General features: G+C 38.9%; 1 protein-coding gene across 4 annotated transcripts in view; it reads right to left on the bottom strand.

Annotated features, from left to right (window-relative positions):
- sema3b (sema domain, immunoglobulin domain (Ig), short basic domain, secreted, (semaphorin) 3B) overlaps nt 1–24,752 on the bottom strand; it is a 63,359-nt gene that overhangs the window by 19,593 nt on the left and 19,014 nt on the right. For 2 of the 4 annotated variants that reach the window (XM_039678744.2, XM_089119583.1), the window contains exon 1: nt 12,652–13,146. The exons of 1 other annotated variant lie outside the window; for it this stretch is intronic. The gene's annotated coding sequence lies outside the window, so the exon portion shown is untranslated. Of the gene's footprint in view, nt 1–8,519; nt 8,609–12,651; nt 13,147–24,752 lie in introns of those variants that run through there. One more of the 4 variants, XM_089119582.1, reaches the window with a different exon arrangement.

Below are 24,752 nucleotides of genomic sequence, written 5' to 3'. Positions count from 1 at the left end.
AAAGGGTGTTTCACTCATAAAGTTTGAATAGAGGACACAGATACACAAACACACACACACACACTCTGGAGTTCAGAAGGTAATAAACTCTTGTCCCACACCACAACATCCCACGACTTTAACAAATGAGCATTACGTCAGCATGAGCAGCTGACGTCAATAACAGCTGATTCATCACACTTGCACATTCACATGAGGGATTCACTTCTTGTTAAAGGACTAATTCTTCCTGAAAGTACTTTTAAAAGTCTCTTATGCAATGCAGAAGGTAACGTCATTTCAGCTACAATCTACTAAAGGCACAGTGGACTTAATAAAAATAAAACCTCATAAAACACACTTTTCACATTCTCACTATAGTTCATTTAATGTTGTCTAGCAAATATGTCCCACTGTCTATGATATATGCATGCATCATGGAAAATTCGGTTACTTTTTCTCTAAAAATCATTAAAGCGCTCATTTTCATCACATCTCAAATGATGTATTGTGTTAAAAATAATTTTGTGATGCAAATGACAGTGATGACATACACAATGTTTTTGGAATAATATTACTTAATTTCTGGATTATTAATGATTGGAATAATAGGTTAATTTCACAGCTAGCAATTTATAAATAAACACAATTAAATAATATTTTTTAATTAATATTAGAAAAGTACACAAAAATAGACTAGTGATCTGTATTAAACTGTTCTCTTCTTTCAAAAATAGTAACTTTACAAAGAATCTTTACTGGGGCAAAAGATTGAAAAAGAAAATGTATCTAAACACTTTTTCGCACAATATTGATTTTGTTTTCACTATTTGCTTAGATTTTTATAGTTTGAGTTTGAGTCTAGCTCTGAGGCAAAAATCACAAAATGAATGGTGAATTCATGGGTGATTGGGACACTTTTTGCCATTGAGATGACTTGGAAAAAAGTGTCCTGATCAAACCAAACAAAAACAAAAAAACTATATATATATATATATATACACACACTGTATATAATGATTAAGGCATAATAAAAAAGGCTCCTAGACTATTTTTATGTGATCCCCATATAAAACAAAATAGTTCAAATCTGTAATTTTTAATAAAATAAAAAAATAAAAAAATCAGCCAAATTTGAAGTAACGCCTATAAATTGTGTGTGTTGCACAAAGACCATCACTAGAATGATTTGGGTCCTGTCTGTGTGAACTCGGGATGGCACAGTGTATGAGTGTGTCTGTGTGTCTTACACGGGGACATCAGTCCATATCAGCCCATGTTGGATTCTGGGTCATTGTTACTTGAGTTGTAAGACCCGTAGCTAATCACCATGACCGTGGTTGACTCGGCAACATGACATTAAACAAATTCCAGAACTAAGAGGGTGATTATCACTACGGCGACATCGCAGTGTCATCCATTCAGGTCCGGCCATAATATTCAAATCTGATTGGCCAGTAGGCGTGAACCACCGCAATTGGCTTAACATTTTTGGGACTGAGGATGTCATAACTTAGCCAGCTGACAGTTAAATGTGCTAATTAAGGCTAACAGCACAACAGCATTTAGAAGGTGAAAATTACACGCTCCTCATTTCAGCCCCGGTTTAAGAGTTTTGCTTCTCATGGTTCTGTTTTTTTTTTCACACACTCTCCTCTGACATTCACAAAACGTCCCCTCTGAACCTGTGATTAGGGTCCGCACACATTCCACATGCTTCTCAAACTGAACATTATCTATAGTCTATTTCACTCTCACACTTTCTTAACCCCCCTCCATCTCTCCCCAAGGGTCAAACCATCATGAAGTTAAACCCTTTCACCCATAATCCTCTATGTCTTTGAAGTGGACACACACACACACACAGAGACTTAGTTATCTAAATGAGGACATATCGTAGATGTATTTGCACTTCTAGAACATAAAAAATATATTATTCATGAACTGTTCTTCCAATAAAGGACATTCCTGGATGTGTCCAAAAGTTTGTAAGATTCTTTTATCTGGAAAAGGGGGTCTGAGGTGGTATTGCAAGGATCAGTCATTTAACTTCACCTGAACTGTCAATTATCTCCAGCTAATTTTTGTGAAAAAGAAAAATATGTTTTCAAAACAATATTAAGTTAAATAATGTTTAACAATGCCTTCTAGAGTAAAATAAAATATGAATTTGTACATAAAAAATAAAAACACACATTAATATAGTACTAAATTCATGTTATTATAATGCCAGGCCGAAAATGCAATTCTTTATTTGATAAAATATGTAAAGTGGGTCTCTGCTCTGTTTCTTTGTCCACTAAGGTGTCCTGGCCTGAAAAGGGTTCAAAGACCCCTGATTAAAGTAGCTAAGTACATACATGCACACCTACTTTTAGAACAGAGACCATCTAAAAAGGATCAAACCATCATCAGAGTGCTGCACATATCGGTTTCAGCTCTTTTGCTGCACACACAAAGCATTTTCTCATGAGACCGATTTAGCTTTAGTCCCAGGCCACTTCCATCGGGCCATTTTCCGTGACCTAAAACAGCAGCGGAGGGGAACCAGTGGGAAATCCAACATAAAAAAACACACACACTCACAAACTGACAGGGTCAATCCCTGGCCCCACCCCCTGGTAGGATTATAGATGATTGACAGGTGCTTTATAAATAAAATGACACTGATTAATATGACTTCAACCTTTTATTCTTGTTCTCTTTTCTTCTTTTTTCCCCTCACTCTCTATTTTGTCTAGTTGAGGTGAAGGTCACACTTATTTGGATGGAAGTGGAAGTAGATTTGGAAAACGCTTTGACAAGTTTTCTGCTCTCCTTCCCATTCCTGCCCCTGCCTTCACACACAGCTCCTGACTCCCTGGAGCGGCTGAAGATCTGCTCCCAGTAAGAGCTGTCAGAAGAGATTCTGGTGACTGGATGAAGAGACAGTGTGTGTGAGTGTGTCACAGCATACCGTCAGGAAGCTGTCAAGGCCTCTGGTATAATACTAATGATCATACACACACAGCAGTCACATTATTCATAGGGATGGTGAGAGATTATCAGTGGCATGACTGACTATGCCGGGAACGTGATGGGAAGAGAGTGGCGGATCACTGCGGGAGTTTGAGCCTTCGACCCACAAGTCTCTGGGTTTCAGTTCCACACAAACCCAATGAGACCATCAGAGCCGTGCAAATGCACTATATAATACTTTTATCAACTTACATTTAATCCCTTGTCAGTTCTATTGCAGTTTTGCTAAATTTGAAGTTTGACTGACTCTGAGTCTTTCTTTCTGTTGCACACACACACACACACCTCTAGATGAGCTGTCTCAAAAGAGGCAGAAATCCCCTCTATTAGAGTGTAATTGAAAGGCAGGGGCAGCAGTAAAGAGAGATAGAGGGGTTTTACACACTCACACACACACCTTGTTTCTCAGGTGTCAGTTAAAAGTGTGATTGGACCGTGCAGGTGGGCCATTTATGGTTTCCAAGGAACCACCCAGCTGGGAAATCACCCTCAGAAAGAAACAGAGCAAGGTGTACTTAAGAGGTCAAGGGAAAAATCTCACACACATCATAAAAAAACATCTAGTCCTCTGCAATTCACTTTTGATTAAACAAAAATACACTTTTCTCCTCATCTAAAGCCAAAAAAATCCAAAACCCATCTATTAAAAGTCAGACAGACAGACTAAGACAGAGACAAAACTTCTAAACTCATCTGTAAATGAAGCCTAAGAAACCTCAATTGGTTATATTGTAGTGGAACAAATCATGTAATGGCCTGCAAACAATAAAAATGTTCTATAAATAAGCTCTTTATTAGATTCACAGATGCAGCATCCATGCAATTATTTTACATCATTATCCAGAGATATGCACCTATAAACTCCATCTTTACCTTGTGCACCCACACACAATCGAGTAACACGCACACATAAAAGATCATATAGGCGCAAACACTATGAACACTGAACAGCAGGTTTTAACGATATGTGGCATGACAAATGTCAAGTAACTAAACGTGGATAAGCAGATCTACACAGGGAGTGGACAGCACAGATGCCAGCCTCGTGTGTGTGTGTATACACTCAAGACTGTGTTTAGTTGGGTGAATGTTTAATTTAATCCAGTAATGAGTGCAGCTGCAGGAAAACTGAACTGAACAAATGTAATTTCACACAGAACAAACAGCCTATATATACTAATGAAGAAAGAGCGGCTTTAGGGATTAAATAAAGTGTTTTTTGTACTCAAAATTTACTATCAGAGGTTTATCTTTCAGTTGATTTTTTCTTTTTTTTTCTTCCAGAATTCCAGGTGGTGATTACGGAAGCCCTGAACCGCAACGTGTAAAAAAAAAAAAAAAAAAAAAAAAAAAAAAAAAAAAATCTAGCCTTTCGAGATTAAAGTAAAAAAAAAAAAGAGAGATTAAAGTCAAAACATTTCGAGATTAAAGACAAAATATTTTGAGATTAAAGTCGAAGTCTTCCGTTTGTGTGTGTGTTTTGTTTTAACAAAAGAAAATTCAACAGGTGCCAATCTACCAGCATTAGGCTACCATTAAAGGACGTTATTAAATATACTGGGCCGGAATATACTTTAGCCTATAGGAAAACCAACCCGGAAAACACTTTTCAGACTGGACGGACATATCCAGCTTTATGAATGAATGAATGAGGCATTTATATAGCGCTTTTATATGTCTACTTGGCCTACACTCAAAGCGCTTTACAATAATATCAGAGAATCACTCCTCAACCACTAGTCTTGTGGTTATTAAATCAAATGATTGGATCCAGATCGATGGACTTAAAATGTATCCAGAACGTATTTACGGTGAAGAGGGAGACAGAACGGTTACTGTTGTGTTCTCGACCCAGAATCAGACAAGCACGGCACCTCAAAAACACTGCCACTAGCATCTGTGACTCACATTTTTGTAACGGATGCAGTTTTACACAGACTGGCTCAACTCATAAACTTTATGCTATGATACTTTATGCACAGTGTGACAAAAATGTACATACAAAAAACAGCTAAATAATTCCATTTTACATTGTCATAAAAACAAATATATTACATAAATATAAAATACTTAAATAAATATAAATATTAAATAAATATACAAAGAATATAAGTAATGCACCATGCTGTACAAGGCCGATAGGAAATATTTACAGACCCTGACTGTACAGTTCACTTAAAAAATGTATTCTGTCACTATATATATATATATATATATATCTTAATTGTTATGGATTGACCATGGTAAGGTTTAATGAAAAGTTAAAATAAAACACATTTTATGCTGTTCGACCCCAAAGTACGGTGTGTGAGTAGTTTCCAAAGGAATGCAAGCAGGAATTCTCATCATTGTCTCTCCACTGAGCTTGCGCGCACACACACACACACACACACACACACACACACACACACACACACACACACGCACACACACACACACACACACACACACACACACACACACACACACACACACACACACACGTATATTCAGGAAAGGTCAATACCAGCTGACATCTAGTACAGAAAGTGTCCATGCTAATGGAAATATGGGAATTGCAACTTGCAATTTGCAAGTGATAATGACTACTCGAGTTGATTACATGAAGAAACAATCCGCACAGTAATAAGGAAACCACAGAATTCCACATTTCTCCTCTCTACACACATACACAGACAAAACTGCCCCACTATCTGCTCTGAGGTGCCCTAGGGCAAATAACCATTGAGGGTGTGTACAGCAGCCAGGTGTGTGTGTGTGTGTGTGTGTGTGTGTGTATGTGATTGACAGATATTGATTTACTATGGCTGAGAGTGCTAGTGGGTAGAATCTCAAAGGGAATGGCCATTCAACACTACACACACACACAGTTATTATATTTCACTTGATCATTCGTTTCTACAGTGCTGCTTCTGCAGTATGTAAATATATCCACTGTAAATGAAGGTTATCCCACTTAAGAAATCAAATAAGTTTGCTAAGAGAGGATTATTTTCTCTCGCTCCCCCTCTCGCTCTCTCTCTCTAGCTGGTAGCTTGTTAAGGGTTTGTGGGCATCAAATCAGAAACTGCAACCACCCCCAATCTCTCTTTATCCTGGGACTCCATTTTTCAAACAAACACACACTCACACACACACACACACTGCTATCTGTGCACATCCAATATCTTCTATCTTCTTTCATTATTTAAAAGCTGCTGCTGAACACACACTTTAGTCGACCACTACGGAATAATGAGCAAGGATGCAACATAACCACACACACACAGACATGAGCAGCATACTATTGAGGGGTGTATGTAGGGACACATTCTCCCCCTTTTCATGTGCGCCGTGCACACACACACACACACACACACACACTTCTACTCCTTGATGAGCATTAGCTAATCCACACTGACGGGCCTGCTCCATTACCCATAATCCTTAATGCCTTTTTAATGTATCGTTCTTACTTTTTCACTCTGTCTCCCTCTCTCTTTCTATGTCGTGGCATCTTTAGCCGATGGATTTCAACCTGTGTGTGTCCACTCACACTCAGTCCGGTTCTATTAAAGGGGAAATCTATCAGTGTCACAGTCATTTGCACATTCTACAAAGGTGTCACGCTGTATTCCATCCCCTATAACAACCAAGAGCTCTAGTGAGCCCGAAGGTGAATGACAAACAGGTTGGGAAGGAAGTAGAGAGGGAGACAGAGGAATGTTCTTTATTTACAGTTGTTTCAATGCCTCTTAACAATTCCTGTTCCTTAAAGCTTCCATTAACATTTCATTTGAATTTGAGGAAGAACTATTTGGATAACTGAAATGCAATTCTGTTACCTAAAGGGACATGATGAAGAAAAAAAGTGAGATGGAAAAATGATATGTCAATACCTTTAAGTTCTCTTGCAATTGAATTGTGCTCCACCAAGAAACTTTGGGTTCTATCACAAAGAACCAGAAAGTTTCACGGGAAATTCAAAACTTTTGCGAGCGAACACAAAAGCATTGAATACAGTATAATTTTTCTTTCCATCTCATATTCTTCCGATCACCATGTCCCTTTAGGGGCTCTGTAGTCACCAAATGCTGGAATTACTTCAATACTAAATGAAACAAAGTGGTCACATATATAACGTTCATTTAAACCATTTTTTTTAAATAAAATACCACTGACAAAACTCATAATGTGTCTTTCCATACCAACCTACAACTTGCAGGGCATCATGATTTATCTGTGGCCTCTTTAATCATAGCCACACAACAACAGACATACACACTTACATGCACTACACAAACAAACATAATCCCTGTGTGTTAAAAAGCATGTGTTCAGGAATGCCTCCCTCTTTTTAATCAAGCAGCAATGTTTTGTCATCTTCCAGACCCATATGAAAGCTCTCACACACACACACACTTCTGCGGGCACTGTCTAATGACATCATACCTCTACAGGCTTTACTTAAAAAATAAACATGTAGTGATGGAGAATACTTCAGTTCATTCAAACACATTCATCTGAGAGGGGTTTATCAAGCTCAGTTGTATGTGTTACGTCTATCTACCGAGAAAGCAGTGTATACAGTATTTGTATGTGCACAGGTTTAACTGTACAGTATTTGTGCGGGTCAAATGTTTTGCTTTCATGTTTTTATACTGATATCAATAAGATTCAGACTTGAGGTTTAGAAAATATCATCACTTCCAATTAGAAATCTGTTTAAAGGTTTCGGGTCAGTAAGATGTATTTTTTTTTTCTTTTCTTTGAAAGCATTTTGCATTTTTATTCAGCAAAGAATCATTGAACTTAAAATATAAAATGTGTTTAAAATGTGAAAATGTAAAAAATGTAAATAAAATGTGACAGAAAAAGCTTTTATAATGTTAAAAAATATATCCATTTTTCAAACAAATGCTGTTCTTTTGAACTTTCTATTTATCAAAAAAATCTGAAAAAAATGTGATGATATCCAACTGTTTTTCAACATTATAATAAGAAATGTTTCTTGTGCATATTAGAATGATTTCTGAAGGATCCTGTGACATTGGACAACTGAAGTTAATGGCTGAAAATTAAGCTTTAACAAGCTGAATAAAACAATTTTTAAAAGTTATTTTAAATTATTAAAATATTGAAATTGATCAAATACATGCAGCCTTGGTCAGTGAAATAGAGAGAAAAAAAAAAATCGAACTGCTCCTAACACTTTGAATGGTAGTTTCTGTCTAGTGAAACTGTGTATGTGTGTGTACTCTGTATAGTGAAAGTGTGTGTAAGTGAGAAGTGAAATGTAGCAACAGCAGCACAAAAGACCATCACAATGACCTTAATCAGCACATGCACACACACTTACGTCATAAAACAACTCTTGCATACACACCACTGCGTGAACACACAAACATACATGATGTGCAAATGCTACAGTATCATTACAAAAATCTGCACTGCTCTCTAATCCTTCCTGATCTATCATTCTTTCTTATCTTTTCATCTTCTCCTCTCCCACCAGTATGCTGTCCCACCTTCAGTAAACTGACCTGTTCAACGTTTCTGCACTTGTTGACTCGGTCCTGTTCTTCTCTCGCTTAATATCCTAATAATATCTTAATATCCTCTAGTCTAAAAACTCTCGGCAGACGTTCTCAAGAAAGACACTCAACGTAAAACTCCATATCTGAATAATCAAAACAGGAAGAGACAAAACGTTTTATAGACAGCACTGTTATTGTTAAATTATTAACTTTCGGCAAGCTTCATACCAAACCAGCACTTTGGTCTTGCTCAAGCTACAATGAAAGTTTCGTTTAGACTTAAAGAGATTGTAAAAGATTACAAAACCTCTTGTAATTAAGTGTCATTACACACAGGGTGGTGTTATGTATGACTACAGAAAATATGTCTGAACACACAATATATCAAAAGAGAGAACAGAGCCTCTGCTTTAAAAAACTAATTATGTAAGCTTTGTGCATTTCCTTTTTTTTAATCAACTTGGTAATTACAAAAAGCAACATTTTGAACAAAAAGTGGAGAAATTCACTATTTTGTCTAAGACTTTGTCCAAATCGGATTCAGAAGAAATAAATCACATTCATCAAACCCAGCAAAGCTTCACAGCCCTATTCCTCCTCATGGGTTTGTTAGGCAGTTTTGGTTTGTTTGCCATTTCATGTTGAATGATTGCGTTAGCTTACGTGCAATGCGTCTATCGCTTGTTTCTGCTTCTTCGCTTGTGTTTTGATCCAGAGATTCTGTACTCTTTCAGAAAATCCGTAATAGTGCCCCCCCACAGTAAAAACATGGATGGGAAGAGTTAATAGGCAATAAGAGATAAATTGACAATATTAAAATTCTGTACTATTTTGTAAAAAAAAGAAAAGTTAAAGACACTAAAAACTAAAACCAATCATTTTAAATGCAAAAAAAATAAATGTAAGCATTGTAGCATTATTTTCATAGACCTATTTATCAACTGACTTTGTAGTTTAATAAATTCAAATGGCAAATAACATAAAATCAGAAAAGTCAACTTGATGTTGTAGTGGAATAACTTTCGGATGTCAGAATGGCATGTCAGAATCTGAAATCTTCAAGCTCACCAAGCCTATAAAGAGCCAAGAGTGACCTTTATATGTTTTGTAGTTATCCCAAATTATGTTTTTCCACATAATCCCGCACATCTCAAAAACATGAGACATTGAATCGCTCCTCTATCCGTACACTACACCTTATGCCACGTTACATGCTCGCTTTTATCTAGTTTTGGGCCACAAGACACAGCTGTTCATCCTAATAGCTTAATTCTACAGCATCTGAACATGGGAGGTAGGATTTGAAGATCTATACCGTTACATCTTCATTCGGACAGATCTCAAATTGATATATTGAGTCACTGGCTGCATCCGAAATTGCATAGTCTCAAGTACTTACTTAGCATGCGCTAAAAAGTTTGTGTCGTATGAATGTAATTTGTTGTACGTACTACATTCGCCATGTTATCATTATCATGTGACCTACCAGTGACATTCAAAAATCATCTCCCGTGGCCTCATGGGATAGTTAACAATTCAGACGATGGTTCACTTGTCTACTTGTTCACATACTTTTATCACATCCTGATATTCACCTTTAGGAAAGCATTCAAATTCGGATGCAACCACTGAGTCACACTGCTGTTCAAAAGACATTGCTGTAGGCCCTAATCGAGTTTTCTCAAACACACAAAAAAAATTTCAAAATACCACAGAGTATTGAATGTGTCTTCATCTGCCTGTAACTTTCATATTAAAGCAACAATGGAGAATTGATTATGTAACAACATATTTAAAGGAAGTTTAAAATGAATTTCTGAGGTTGCTTTATCTACCCCAAATATTCCAAAGTCTGTGCAAACACAATTGACATATCACTTTTCCATGACCTTTTCAGGTGTGTGTGATTAGTGAATACTTTTGAAAAAATCATTTTGATTTCGACTGATTCGGTAATGAATCATTCAGTGAACTGATTCAACTGATTAATTGATAAGAACCAAGCTGATGAAATGTTGAAGTATATATACTCATATATATATATATATATATATATATATATATATATGAAGAGTTCAGATGCAAAAGCCTCTAAATGCCATTTGAAATTTTCTTCTTTAATGATCATTTTTATCCAACTTATATATTTAAGTTCAGTAATTTCACTTAAATGGCAATGATAATTACCTATTAATTGTTATTTAAGTGAAATTACTGAACATAAATATACAAGTTTGATTAAACTCATCATTAAAGAAGAAAATTTCAAATGGCATTTAGAGGTTTTTGCATCTGAACTCTTCATATATACACACACACACACTTACTTATATATTAAGTATATATTAAGTATATATATATATATAAGAGAAGTATATGTACAGAATGATTTCTTTGTTACAATACAACCTAATGTGTCTAGGCCTACAGGTCCCACCACAGTTAAATAGTACTACACTCCACAAAACAATCGATAACCCCACCATAGAGACACTCGCCTACACCCACCCGCAATCTCCAATCAGAATACAATCTCCACGACATCTGACAACTGCGGTCTAATAGATGGATATAAAGGGCCCTAAAAGAGAGTGTGAGTTTGTGTGAGGGTGAAAGCATGAGTGTGTGTGAGCTTGTGTGAGGAGGGGGAGCCAAATTAATCTGGGGTCTGATACCCCCCTATGGGAGCAGCTCAATTAACGATCCACACCGGCTGAGGCACCGGGCTAAAAGCCATCTCACTCTCAATCTCTCTTACTTACTCTCTCTGTCTCTCTACCCACCCCCCAATCCTAAGAGCAAGAATCAAGGAGCCAGAGAAAAATGAAGAAAGTCATTTGGTGATGCACATTGAAAGAAAGTCAGGGACCGTTCGGTTGTGTGCTGCACGAATTGTTGCGTGTAATTTCATCAAGCACATGCACACACAATGTTCTCTTAGAGTCGCCACTAAAACAACACGACATTCTTCCCCTCACCCAAAACACAGCTGACCAAAAACACAGCACACGGTGTGTGAATGTATGTGAATGAGAGTGTGTGTGTGTGTGTGTGTATGTGTGAGAGAGAGAGAGGGTAGGTATGTGAGTGTTTGTGTGTCTAATTACTGTTTTGGGTAGTGCATGGTATGGATTATGTGTGTTTTAGTTTGTATACATACTTTGCTATAGTTTGGGGCCAATATCTGACACAAACAAGAAGCCAGGATGTTCGTAGTTTAAAAAAATGATTGATTGATTGATTGATTGTATACACACACACACCAAAATACAAAAAAATTATAAAATATTTAAAATTATTACACAACGTGTAATATACACATTTTTAAGAAGAACGAATAAATAATATTAATAAGTTAATTATTTTGTTTAATTATTAAGTTAATAAGCGTTATACTATATTTTAAAATAAACTATATATATAGTCTGTGGAACATTTCCACTCAAAAAAAAAATGTTTGTGCGTGAATGTACACTCTTATCTTGTCATCTTTCCATTAATCTCTGATGTTTTGGGGTTGAAAATATAAAATCATAAAAAGTTAATGATGAAGTGATGATAACAGTCTTTTGCTCTTTGTGTGAACCAAAGAACATCATCCCATGAGCACCACAGGACCCGTCACAGTTGCACCAGGGTAAATATTTCAGCAGAAACACACTTACAGAACAAACTTGTCTTTCCCTATCACTCTTCCATTCTTTATCTGTCTCTATCTCCCTTGCTTATTCACAGACCATTTCGTCTTTTAATATCACCCTATATTAAGAAAACACAGTCCAGTTAGAGTCCACACACATACACAGAGAGAGAGAGACACACAATACCGTAACAACGCATCCACCTATAATTTACAACAGTATTCATATCTAAAACTACAACACCAAGGCATCATTCATGCACATGCACAAAGAGGTCGAACAGCTTGTCGCATTGGAGGGCTCCCTACACCCAATATACACACATATTCTCACTTTTTAAACTGTGTGTACGGCCTTTATCGAAAGTATTACAAATATCAAACATAATTAAATACAGGTTAACGTAGATGCATCTCAGATAATCACAAATTAAAGAGGCAGAACCTTCCACACACACTCCTACATGCACACACAGCATAGCTAGAAAAGAAACTTACCTATTACTCTTTCAGCGTTCTTTCTGTTTTTATCTCTTTCTTCCACGAGTTTTTTAAGCCTCAAGTTCATCCATTCCTGACAGGTGCCATGGTCCCGTAGACTCCAGAGGAACGACAGGCTCACACACACACACTCTCCTCAGCCTCTCAAGAACAGACACACACGCTGTGAGGAGGAATGACAGATCACAGCAGTAGAGAAACAGTCCACGCATGAACATGTGTCTCCAATGTGAAGTCCAAGACTTATTTTAATTCATGTGTCTGTCTTTTTTTGCCTCTCTCTCTCTCTCTCTCTCTGTCCTAGTCTGAAGTTATTGTCCAGACTTCCTTCTTTCCCTTTTCTCCTTAATTTTTTTTATTTCTTAGAGGCTAATTCCACAGTTTCTTTCTCAATCTACCTTCTCTCTCTCTCTCTCTCTTTCAGTCTTTCTCTGCTTTGGTTTTTGCGCTGACTGCTACCGCAGAGCTCTCCAGCTTTCCCCCTCTCTCTCTCTCTCTCTCTCTTTCTCTCTTTCCCCTCCCTCGGTCAGCCACTCCCTCCTGGATGGCAGGCTATTATGGGTGGAGACTGGACAGAGGTAAAAGTCTCTCTTTCTCTTGTGAATTCAGGGATGTACACTATCAGATGTGTGTTTTGTTACGTTGGAATGTTTTAATTAGTTCTGGATGAGTTCCAGTAAACTGCAGTGCAACTTTAGTTCAACTTAGGAGTGTAATGAGGTAAATTATTACAGGGATAGTTTACCAAAAAATTTAATTAACCCTTATGTCAACTTAGGAACTCAAAACAACTGATTAAAAAAAAAAATATATATATATATATATATATATTAGTTTTTTAAGTTTTCTGAAGCCTTATGATAAGATTGTGTGAAGAACTGAGTCATTATCCACTGAACATCTTTCATCAGAGTTCATAAGAAATGAACAATGTCTGATTCATAAACGAATCATTCTTGAGTCAGATATTTTTAATGACTCAGTTGATCCAGTTCACAAAACCAACCTACTGTAAATGATTTGTCCACAAATTGGACTGATACAGTTCTCAGATTCAATGATCCGGTCGCAGTGGTTAACAGCTCACTGGTGGGACGTCAGTGAATAAAAATTCAAATCGTGGTTGGTCACAAAAAGATATTGTATGACTTCAGATGGCATGAAATATAGTGCACACATTGTATTAATAACGTTTATGATGTTTTATGTTGCTTTTTTCATCATTTTTTGAAGCTTGAAAATCCAGTCACCATTTATTAACTGCAGGTAAGACACTATTCCCCCACAGTCTCTACTTTTTTGTTCCAGAAAGAAAAAGGAATACATTTATATGGGTTTGGAACAATAATAAAGTGAATACATTTTCATTTTTGAGGTGAACTATCCCTTTAACTCTATATTTAAAACAGTTTCCCATGAACATATATCAGTCTGACAGTTCAGTTCATCCGCAATCATTACAAACACAGGTCAGTGTGAGCTGCACTACACACTTTCGACTGAGTGGCGTCATTATGGCACCAATGAGACACTCTAGAGGGCAACAGTCAGCAAATGTGATTCCATCAAGCTCTCAAACACATTTACATTTTCCCTCTATCTCCTTATTTTTATTCTATTTTCCTCTCCATGTTTCACAAACACACACCATGCCTCCAATTTCTAGGTCTTTGGCACCTGAAATCACAATAATCAGAGATACACAACTGTAGCAAGTTGCACAGTGAGAGGAAGGGAAATAGAGGAAGTGAGATAGAAAGAGCGAGAGAGAGCTGGCCCATGTTATATGATACTTACCATAAGCTGTCATGGAGACCTGATGTCGTCAGCCGCATATAATGTAAACCTTTGTTTTCCATTAGCTTCACACACACACATAGAAACAGACAATAACACACATGTACAGGTGTAAGAGTGATTTAACATATCATCAGATATTTTAAGCAAGAAAACAATAACAAGCAATTGAGAAAAGTAGCACAGAAATTCAAAGTGAACCCCCATTTGCAACCTATTAAATTTCCAGAACATGCATATTTCAGATTGAAACAAGATATTGTTTATGAGATAAAACATTAGGAGATAAAGCAAGACGGGACTGGATGTAAGTTTGCTGAAACAATGTTTATACAGCCAATTGGCTTCACTTAACTTTATTCATTAGCCAATACAGATAAAAAGCGACATAGGAAAAAAATTAAAAAAATTAAAATTAAAAAATCTGTTACAGATTGTATTTATTTATTGTAGAGTATTTATAGTGTAGCTCCGCAGTCAGACTATGAACCAGAATGCTTCAGCATTTAAGGGTTTAATACGGGGATTACCGGATATAGAAGAAAGCACATAAAGAATTTTGTTTTTGTTATTTTTTTGATCTATGCCATTCGCTATAATCCTGAATAAAAACTTTATTGAAATAAAACACGACACAATTTATGACTCTATATCGAAAAGCATAGTCAATAAGAAGGAGAGTGCGACAAATTCATTTACACAAAACAAAGTTATCATGACAACTATAACTGTGGTAACTCAGAAGCCTACTTAAACTTACTTGCCACAACCAAGAATTATAAAGCATATGTAATACGCATGAATGTTTCACATTGTTGTTGAGGGCGTTTTTCCCGAGGAAGGTCTTTTTTGTGTAAAAGTCACTCGTTTTTATAAAGTAACACTGTCCAACAGCATCACTCTCAGATTAAGTTACAGCATAAGACGTGCCTCCTCTGTCCCCATTGACTTAAAACAGACCACCTAAAGCATGCGGTGAGTTTAGTGGGGGGTAACTTAAAATAAATGGGGGAAAGTCACGTGAGAGGAGGTAATGTCTCCATCGCAATATAATTGGATATGATATAATTGTTGTAATTAAAAAATGGGGTGGTAATGGCGCAGTGGATAAGACACATGCCTTTGGTGTGAGAGACCCGGGTTAGAATCCACTGTGAGACACCAATGTGTCCCTGAGCAAGACACTTAACCCCTAGTTGCTCAAGACACGTGCGACCTCTGACATATATAGCAATTGTAAGTTGCTTTGGATAAAAGCGTCAGCTAAATTAATAAATGTTAATGTAAATGGTTTGTGCGATAAATACTTCCTCTTGTTTTGTGCATGTTCACGAACTGGCCTCAATGAAGACAACGATGCCGTTAATGGGAAGACTAATATCACCACAACTTTATGTCGCACGTCGAAATCAAACTTGAAATGGCCTGAAAACATGATGTGTGACCAGTCTTTACGAGCTAGATGACTGCTAAAAATAAGTTGACTATTAAAAAGAACATGTGTAACATAGCTGAACATAAGAAACAAAAAATATATATATTATGAACAAATTATATACAAAATTCTTAGGCACATTAGTATATTCACCAGAAGAAAAAATTTTTTTTTTTGGCCAGTTTTTATATCTTTTGCTGTAGTGTCAGTTATATTCAGCTGTTTACGTTTCCAAAATTCCTTTTGCCATTAATTATAATAATCCAGTGAGATTTTTGTATGCACATGGAGTCTGACAGTAGCCGGTAGGGCAAACACCGAAGTCTGATCTTACCATCATCGAGTCCATTTTACATGAAGGAACAGAAAAACTGAGACAAGTTCGAAAGAGGGGGTCAAAAACAGGACAGAAAATAGCTTACGGTATTACTTCTAAATGAGAATGTTTTTTTGATGTAAATCTATACTCAAATATTCAACCAAACGTTTATAGTTCAGATTATTAAGATGTTCTTCACAAAAGAGAGTTAGTTTAAGAACTGTACACTGAAAGGTTCTAAGGGGAACCCAGAATGGTTCTATGGCATCACTGCAGAACCCCTCTTTTGGAACATTTTGTACAATGGCATTTTCACCTGCTCATATCCCACTTTCCTATTGCTCTCCTCTCAGCTAAAGGATGATGGAGAACACACACTTATATACACAGACTTGGTCTCTCTAGGCCACATTCATATGTGTATGTGTGTGTGTGTGTGTGTGTGTGTGTGTAGGCCTGAATGGTCCAGGTGGAGAAACAAATCAAGAAATGGGACTGCTGCTGTGAGAGCCATTAAGGCCAGGACCACCCTAAATGAACTAACACATGAAATTAAACAAATCAAAAATATGTGTGTTAATTTAACCTGGCTCATATCAGAGACATACAACCTTGCATTAAATTCCCAAGACAAGATTGCTTCCTTTTATCTTACAGAAGGCCTACAATAAGGACAGGTTCCTGTAATTACAGGAGTATTCCTGTACAACTATGAGTTAAGAGGCTCGCTCAAGGGCACGGCGGTGACAGAACATGATGGGCATCTTGGTAACCGTTCATTTCACGGGCTGCCCCAACCGGAGATTAAAACTGTGACCTCTGTTACCACATCAGCGCTGTTACTCCGCACAGCCATTACTCCTCATCTTATTCTAACCTCAGAGACAGTATAAGGAGGAGACGAAAAATGAATGCGAGAAATCATAATGCTCAAAATGTAAGCTGATGTAGCAGTCAGATCTTTTAGTTAAGAGCCAATAGAGATATTGCTTTTCATCACCTATTCTTGAATGCATTTGCACATGGGGGGAGAGCAACATTTATGATCCCATTGTGATCTTGACAAATAGTTTTGGGGATTTCCATCTAGTTAATCGTAAAAAAAAAGAACAGAAAAAAAGATGGGGGTGTTGCAAAGATGGTTGCAAAAAGAACTGACTTTCTTTAAAGGGACTTTGTTCACCCTCACCTTAACCCACTTCGAACACTTTCCGTTTTAATGCCTGCTTCCTTTTTCATTTACACATTTTAATTACATTTACACAATACAACCATGTGGTGTACGTTTCCTAACCACAAGCAATAATAATATTAATTTATGATGTTCCTTCTTTCGCAACTAAACCATGTTGGTAATTGATTGCATTAAATTAAAATGTTTCCTACATCCATAAATAATACACGTCACATTCAAAACTTAATTAAATAGATCATTCTCACAAATGCTGTAATTTGTGACGGCTCATTATAGTATTGATTCCATTGATGCATTAAGAAGAAAAATAGCTTATAACATGTATTTAATTATTTTGTTAAAATATGACTTTTCAGTGTCACTGTCATGTGAAGGCTTATCTGCTCAAATGTTTGGTAGGGTAAGTTTGCTCATAATGGATTCACCGATCTCTTATACAACAGAAGTTTATATAGTCTTGCTACTGTAATTTATTCAGCTGTGAAAGAAAAACGAATGTGGAAAAAATGCCACGTTCTAGCACAAATCACAGTCCATTCATTGGCACCGTAAATCACTTCAAGACTCTAATGATTAAGTATTAAAAGCTTAGAGTTGTAATAGATTTTACTGTTTCATCTAAATCATAAGAAATCAGAGAACAGCTACTTCCTTGTCTTATCCAATAGTATGATTTAAAACATAAACAACAACTCAACTGTAACTGAAGTGGGGAAAAGGGAGCCATAGTATAGCCCAACAGAGATATTGCATATACGTATATAACATGAATTCTGCTGAACACATGATGTTGATGATGATTAACGACACTTAATACCCCGTTCACTGGTCAGAGAGCTGAATCAAATTTAAAATGTTCCCTGCTTGATCCCTCTGTCTTCCTCTGTTATTCACTTCAGCCAGCATTCCTGATGGACTGAGTGGAATTCAGGCATTCCGGCCAAAGTCTTCCACACACACACACACACACACACACACACACACACACACACACACACACACACACACACACACACAAAGCGTACTGGAATTCTGATGTTGTTTCAAAATGCAGAGCTGAGCCCCCTCTCCCCTCAGATTCTGAATGCATTATTATATTGTGTGTGTATTATTTTACAGCCGACTGTCTGGTCAGTATTGTTCCTGCCGGGATGACCTTTGACATATTGTATATCTCTGCCTGTTCTGATCCTACAGTCTCAGGCCACTTGCAAAGTTAGGTGTGTGTTAATGTCACACAATAATGACTTGTCACCTGCCAACAACATACAATACTCGTGACATGATGGCAAGCTGATGAATGTGATCATCAGCTATATACACACATACACGACTCAAGGTCTACAAGCATTGAGGCACATTTGCTATCAGCGTGGCCAAGACCTTGAAAACAGTTTATCAATCACAACTGGCTCAGTTAGGATGAGAGGGAGAGACAGAAGATTGTGATGGAAGAAAAGAGGATGGGATCAGAATGTGAAGAAATAGAAGAGGGACATAGCGTTTTCTGGCAAAAGAGGGTTCCGCTGAAGCACGCTTGACTTTGTGCGTGTGTTTTGGATACAGAGTATCTATGCGCGTGTGTATGCATCACTCAGCTCTACACGTCTGTTGTTATTTATCATGCCATGAGCTCAGGCCTTGAAGTCACCATCCACTGTCACCACAACAAATATTTTGGAAGAACAGAAGAATTAGACTCCGAAAAACATGTGTTAACTATTAAACTGTAATGTTCAAGCAATTGAATAGTCAGGTACAGTAACATTGAAAAGTTTGGGCTCAGTTTTCTTTTCTTTTTTTTTAAAGAACAAAATATGTTTATTCTAAAAGGACGCAAATTGATCAAAAGTGACAGTAAACTAATTTATAATGTTACTATTTCTACTTCAAATAAAAGCCGTTCCTTTGAACTTTCATCAAAGTATCCTGAAAAGTATCATAGTTTCCACAATAATAATAAGCAGCACAACTATTTTAATCATTGATAATAAGAAAATGTACTTTTCGTACATTGTGCCCCAAGAATGATATCTGAAGTAGGGGTGTGCTATATGACGATTTTTGATCATGGACAATTAAAATGTCTCCACGATCTGGAGACACAGTGTGCAGTGTATTCTATAAGGACACACCGGCACGGGCACCGCCATGGACACGGACACCGGCACAGACATTGGCACGGACATCAGCACAGACACCAACACACTGGCACGGACATCGACACACCGTTACGGACCGTCACCCGAAAATAAAGATTCTGTCCTTATTTACTCACTGTATACAATTCTTTCTTGTGCTGAACACAAAAGAAGATATTTTGAAGATTGTGGCTTATCAAACAGTTGCTGGACCCTATTGACTTTCATAGTAGCAAAATATATATTATGGAAGACACTGGGGACCAACAACTGTTTGGTTAGTCAGATTCTTCAAAATAACTTTTATTTGAACAGAAAAAAAGAAACTTATTTGGGTTTAAAACAACTTAGAGTAAAAGATGACAATTTTCATTTTTGGGGGAAATTTCATTTCGACAATTTCTATTATAAATACTGTTAATAAAACAACAAAAAGCAAAGAGAAAAATCACTCACTGCTCTGATAACTTTAATAGTAGCTTTAATAAGTAAGTCTATGTAGTGTTTTATTTTTATATTTGATCATTTAATTTCTTTATTGAATGCTTCTAAATACTAAATACTGTAGTACACTTAAATACTTTAGCTGAAAAAATAAAGTACTGTTTATTTCATTATATGTTGTGTATATGTAATGTGTATCTTTATTCTCATCTTTTAATAACAAAGAAAATAATGACAAATATTTTCTGTCTTCGCCACTTCGGCCTAAATGTCTACATTTTTTTATTTGAGATGCTGTTACCTTGTAAAGCTTTGTTCTAAAATAGGGTCATTAGTTTGGCTGTAATGCTCAGGTCACTTGCAAAATAGTTAGACCAACATGAAAATCAATCATGATATATTTTCCTGGAAAAAAAAACCATTAAAAAAAAAAAAATCAAGGTATGATATTTTTACCATATTGCACACCCCTAATCTGAAGGATGATCATGTGAAACTGAAGACTGAAGTAATGACTTCAGTCATCACAGGAATAAATAGCTTTTTAAAATAAAATAAAATAGAAAACATATTTAAATTGTAATATTTCACAATATTATTGTTTTTGCTCTATGTTTGATCAAATAAATGTAACCTTGGTGAGTATAATCGACTTCTTACAGAAAGATCTTACAGACAACAAAACATTTTAAAAGTAGTGTATTTAAAAACAAAAGAGATTATAATATATACATAATGTATACTTTTTGATTTGTTTGTGTGCCATACTGTCACGTTGTGGGTTTTGTTTTGCTTTGTGTATCACGTGTTTCCTTGTTTGTCATGTGATCCTACCATGTGTCTTGTCTTTTGTTATGATGTTGCTCAGTGTCCACAGGTGTTTCTTATTTACCACACCCCCTTGTTAGCTTGATTAGCTTGTTTGTCTGTGTATTTATACCCCTGTGTTTCAGTTGTTGGTTGTCGGTTGTTGTCTAAATGTCACTCGGTTCCTGCCGGTTTCTCTGCCCTGTTCTGAGGTCCCTGGATTATCTGTTAGTGTAATTAATAAATGCTTGCGATTGGATTCACTCTCTGTTTCGTTCCTGACCGGATGTGACAGAACAACCGACCTCAAATGAATCCAGCAGCACAAATCCGGGAGTTTGCTGGTCAGATTGCGGCCTTGGCCCTGAATAGCTGTGATTTGTTCCAGTATACCTGGGGGTTTGTTCCTCTCGCTGCCTCCTGCTCTCTCGGTGATGAGGCTATTAAGCTGTGTTACCAGCTAGGGGCTAAGGAGGTCAACCCGAGGGAGCTCCCCAATCTCTCGGGTCTGAACTGGAGAGAGGCGATCTTCGTTTGTGAAGAGAGTTTCATTCCAAAGCTCACCGTCAGCCCTGCCGAGCCTGCGCTCACCGTCAGCCCTGCCGAGCCTGCGCTCACCGTCAGCCCTGCCGAGCCTGCGCTCACCGTCAGCCCTGCCGAGCCTGCGCTCACCGTCAGCCTTGCCGAGCCTGCGCTCACCGTCAGCCCTGCCGAGCCCGAGCTTTCAACGCTGGTTCCGTCCAGCTCTCCAGAGATTGAATGCTCTTCGCCGCTGGTTCCGTCCAGCTCTCCAGAGTCTGAATGCTCTTCGCCGCTGGTCCCGTCCAGCTCTCCAGAGATTGAATGCTCTTCACCGCTGGTTCCGTCCAGCTCTCCAGAGATTGAATGCTCTTCACCGCTGGTTCCGTCCAGCTCGCCAGAGATTGAATGCTCTTCACCGCTGGTTCCGTCCAGCTCGCCAGAGTCTGAATGCACTTCACCGCTGGTTCCGTCCAGCTCTCCAGAGACTGTATGCTCTTCACTGCTGGTTCCGTCCAGCCCTCCAGAGACTGTATGCTCTTCACTGCTGGTTCCGTCCAGCTCGCCAGAGACTGTATGCTCTTCACTGCTGGTTCCGTCCAGCCCTCCAGAGACTGTATGCTCTTCACTGCTGGTTCTGTCCAGCTCGCCAGAGTCTGAATGCACTTCACCGCTGGTTCCGTCCAGCTCTCCAGAGACTGTATGCTCTTCACCGCTGGTTCCGTCCAGCTCTCCAGAGACTGTATGCTCTTCACTGCTGGTTCCGTCCAGCTCGCCAGAGACTGTAGGCTCTTCACTGCTGGTTCCGTCCAGCCCTCCAGAGACTGTATGCTCTTCACTGCTGGTTCCGTCCAGCCCTCCAGAGACTGTATGCTCTTCACTGCTGGTTCCGTCCAGCTCGCCAGAGTCTGAATGCACTTCACCGCTGGTTCCGTCCAGCTCTCCAGAGACTGTATGCTCTTCGCTGCTGGTTCCGTCCAGCCCTCCAGAGACTGTATGCTCTTCACTGCTGGTTCCGTCCAGCTCTCCAGAGACTGTAGGCTCTTCACTGCTGGCTCCGTCCAGCTCTCCAGAGACTGGATGCTCTTTACTGCTGGTTCCGTCCAGCCCTCCAGAGACCGTCCAGCCCGTCCAGCCAGAGACCGTCCAGCCCGTCCAGCCAGAAACCGTCCAGACCGTCCAGCCAGAGACCGGCCAGACCGTCCAGCCAGAGACCGTCCAGACCGTCCGGCCCGAGACCGTCCAGACCCTCCAGCCCGAGACCGTCCAGACCGTCCAGCCCGAGACCATCCACTCCCCATCTGCCCTTCACCCGGGGACTCAACCCAAATATTTTTTGGGGGGGGGCCCAGTGTCCCAGCCACGGCCGCCCGAAGGGCTCTCACCGCCGTGGCCGCCCGAAGGGCTCTCACCGCCGTGGCCGCCCGAAGGGTTCTCACCGCCGTGGCCGCCCGAGGGAAATTCACCGCCGTGGTCGCCCGAGGGGACTTCGCCGCCGTGGCCGCCCGAGGGGTCTTCACCGCCGTGGCCGCCCGAGGGGTCTTCACCGCCCTGGCCGCCCGAGGGGTCTTCACCGCCGTGGCCTTCGCCTGGTCCTGCTCCGCCCTGGCCTTCGCCTGGTCCTGCTCCGCCCTGGCCGTCGCCTGGTCCTGCTCCGCCCTGGCCTTCGCCTGGTCCTGCTCCGCCCTGGCCTTCGCCTGGTCCTGCTCCGCCCTGGCCTTCGCCTGGTCCTGCTCCGCCCTGGCCTTCGCCTGGTCCTGCTCCGCCCTGGCCTTCGCCTGGTCGTCTGCTCCAAGTCTGGTCCTGTTCCCCTGCACAGACTTGGCCCTCCTTCCCTCCCCCAGGACCACCTCCGCGTCACCACCCTCCTGAACTTGTGTTTTGGGTTTTGTTTTGGGTGTTACACTAGGGGCGTCGGGAGCCGCCCATAGGGGGGAGGCTATGTCACGTTGTGGGTTTTGTTTTGCTTTGTGTATCACGTGTTTCCTTGTTTGTCATGTGATCCTACCATGTGTCTTGTCTTTTGTTATGATGTTGCTCAGTGTCCACAGGTGTTTCTTATTTACCACACCCCCTTGTTAGCTTGATTAGCTTGTTTGTCTGTGTATTTATACCCCTGTGTTTCAGTTGTTGGTTGTCGGTTGTTGTCTAAATGTCACTCGGTTCCTGCCGGTTTCTCTGCCCTGTTCTGAGGTCCCTGGATTATCTGTTAGTGTAATTAATAAATGCTTGCGATTGGATTCACTCTCTGTTTCGTTCCTGACCGGATGTGACACATACATGGACAGGTTATACAGTAATAGCATCAGTGTAGCACAGAACCCATTTGGATTTACTTGACAAATTGGTCTATATGAGCCTACTGTTCATTTAATGCTGATAAATGCTCTGTATGTCTAGGGGAAAACCTGATATGTTAAACTAAAGAATTATTTTGTCACATTAGCTTTCATTATTTCTTTCATTGTATTAATTGTGCCATTTGTACAAAACAAATTATGTTTTAAACTAAATTATGTAATGCGTAAAAGTGTTTTAGTTAATTAATGTGAAGTGGCAATTAAAATACATTTAATCAAATTGAATTTCGTTATTCAGTTCCAAGTTTGCAAATGTATGTTTTTTCAGTGGGTTTGAAGCCCATTTCTTCATTTACTAATCACATTAACACTACCCAGTGGTTTATCCCCTTAATTGTCTCTTTTAAGCCACAGAGCAAACCACAGAGGCTACAATTTCCTGTAACAGATGTGTGTTAGTCCTTAAAAAGGAGACAGAAAAACTGGGAAACCATATAAAACACACAATCCATGCTAGCGAAAAGGCTAATTGAAGAGAAAATGGTGAGATGTGAAATGAGGACAGAGATGTTAGTCAAGTAAGGATGAAACGGAACAAGAAACAAATTTTCAGGAAATTGTTTCATATTCATGTGACATAATTGTACAGATGTCTGTCTGTGGTTTCTACTCCAACTTTATGCCAATTATAAACACACACACACACACATTAGCTGTTTTACAGAAGTTTGCACAAAGATTGGGACTTCCCTCTGCTTTACAGACACTGTAATTGAGAGACTTTAAAGCATTCGGGCTTTTCCCTGACTCATACACACATGCTTGAGCCACGTGTGAGGGATTTGGAAATTGCAGCTAAACTATAAAAGACTTTAAATTTGTATTTTGTATATCTGCTAAAAGCAGTAAATATTCATGTTTATAAGAAATGAACTGATAAAAGGAAGAACGAGAAAGAAAGGGGAATTCACTTTATCAATTGAGGACATAGAGGAGGAGTGGGAATCTGAGTGTGATATTTCACGGACATCACTGTAAGTGTGTGCGACTAGCACTGTCTGACCTTTTACATCACCGTGACATCATCATACATTGTCTTCCAATGAATTGCTAATTGTTCTTCTATTACTACGCATACATA

This window comes from Pimephales promelas, chromosome 14, assembly GCF_988280905.1.
Source record: "Pimephales promelas chromosome 14, fPimPro1.hap1.1, whole genome shotgun sequence".
Classification (NCBI taxonomy): Eukaryota; Metazoa; Chordata; class Actinopteri; order Cypriniformes; family Leuciscidae; genus Pimephales; species Pimephales promelas.
The sequence above is the reverse complement of the archived record's forward strand: the minus strand, read 5'-3'. Positions and strand labels throughout refer to the sequence as shown.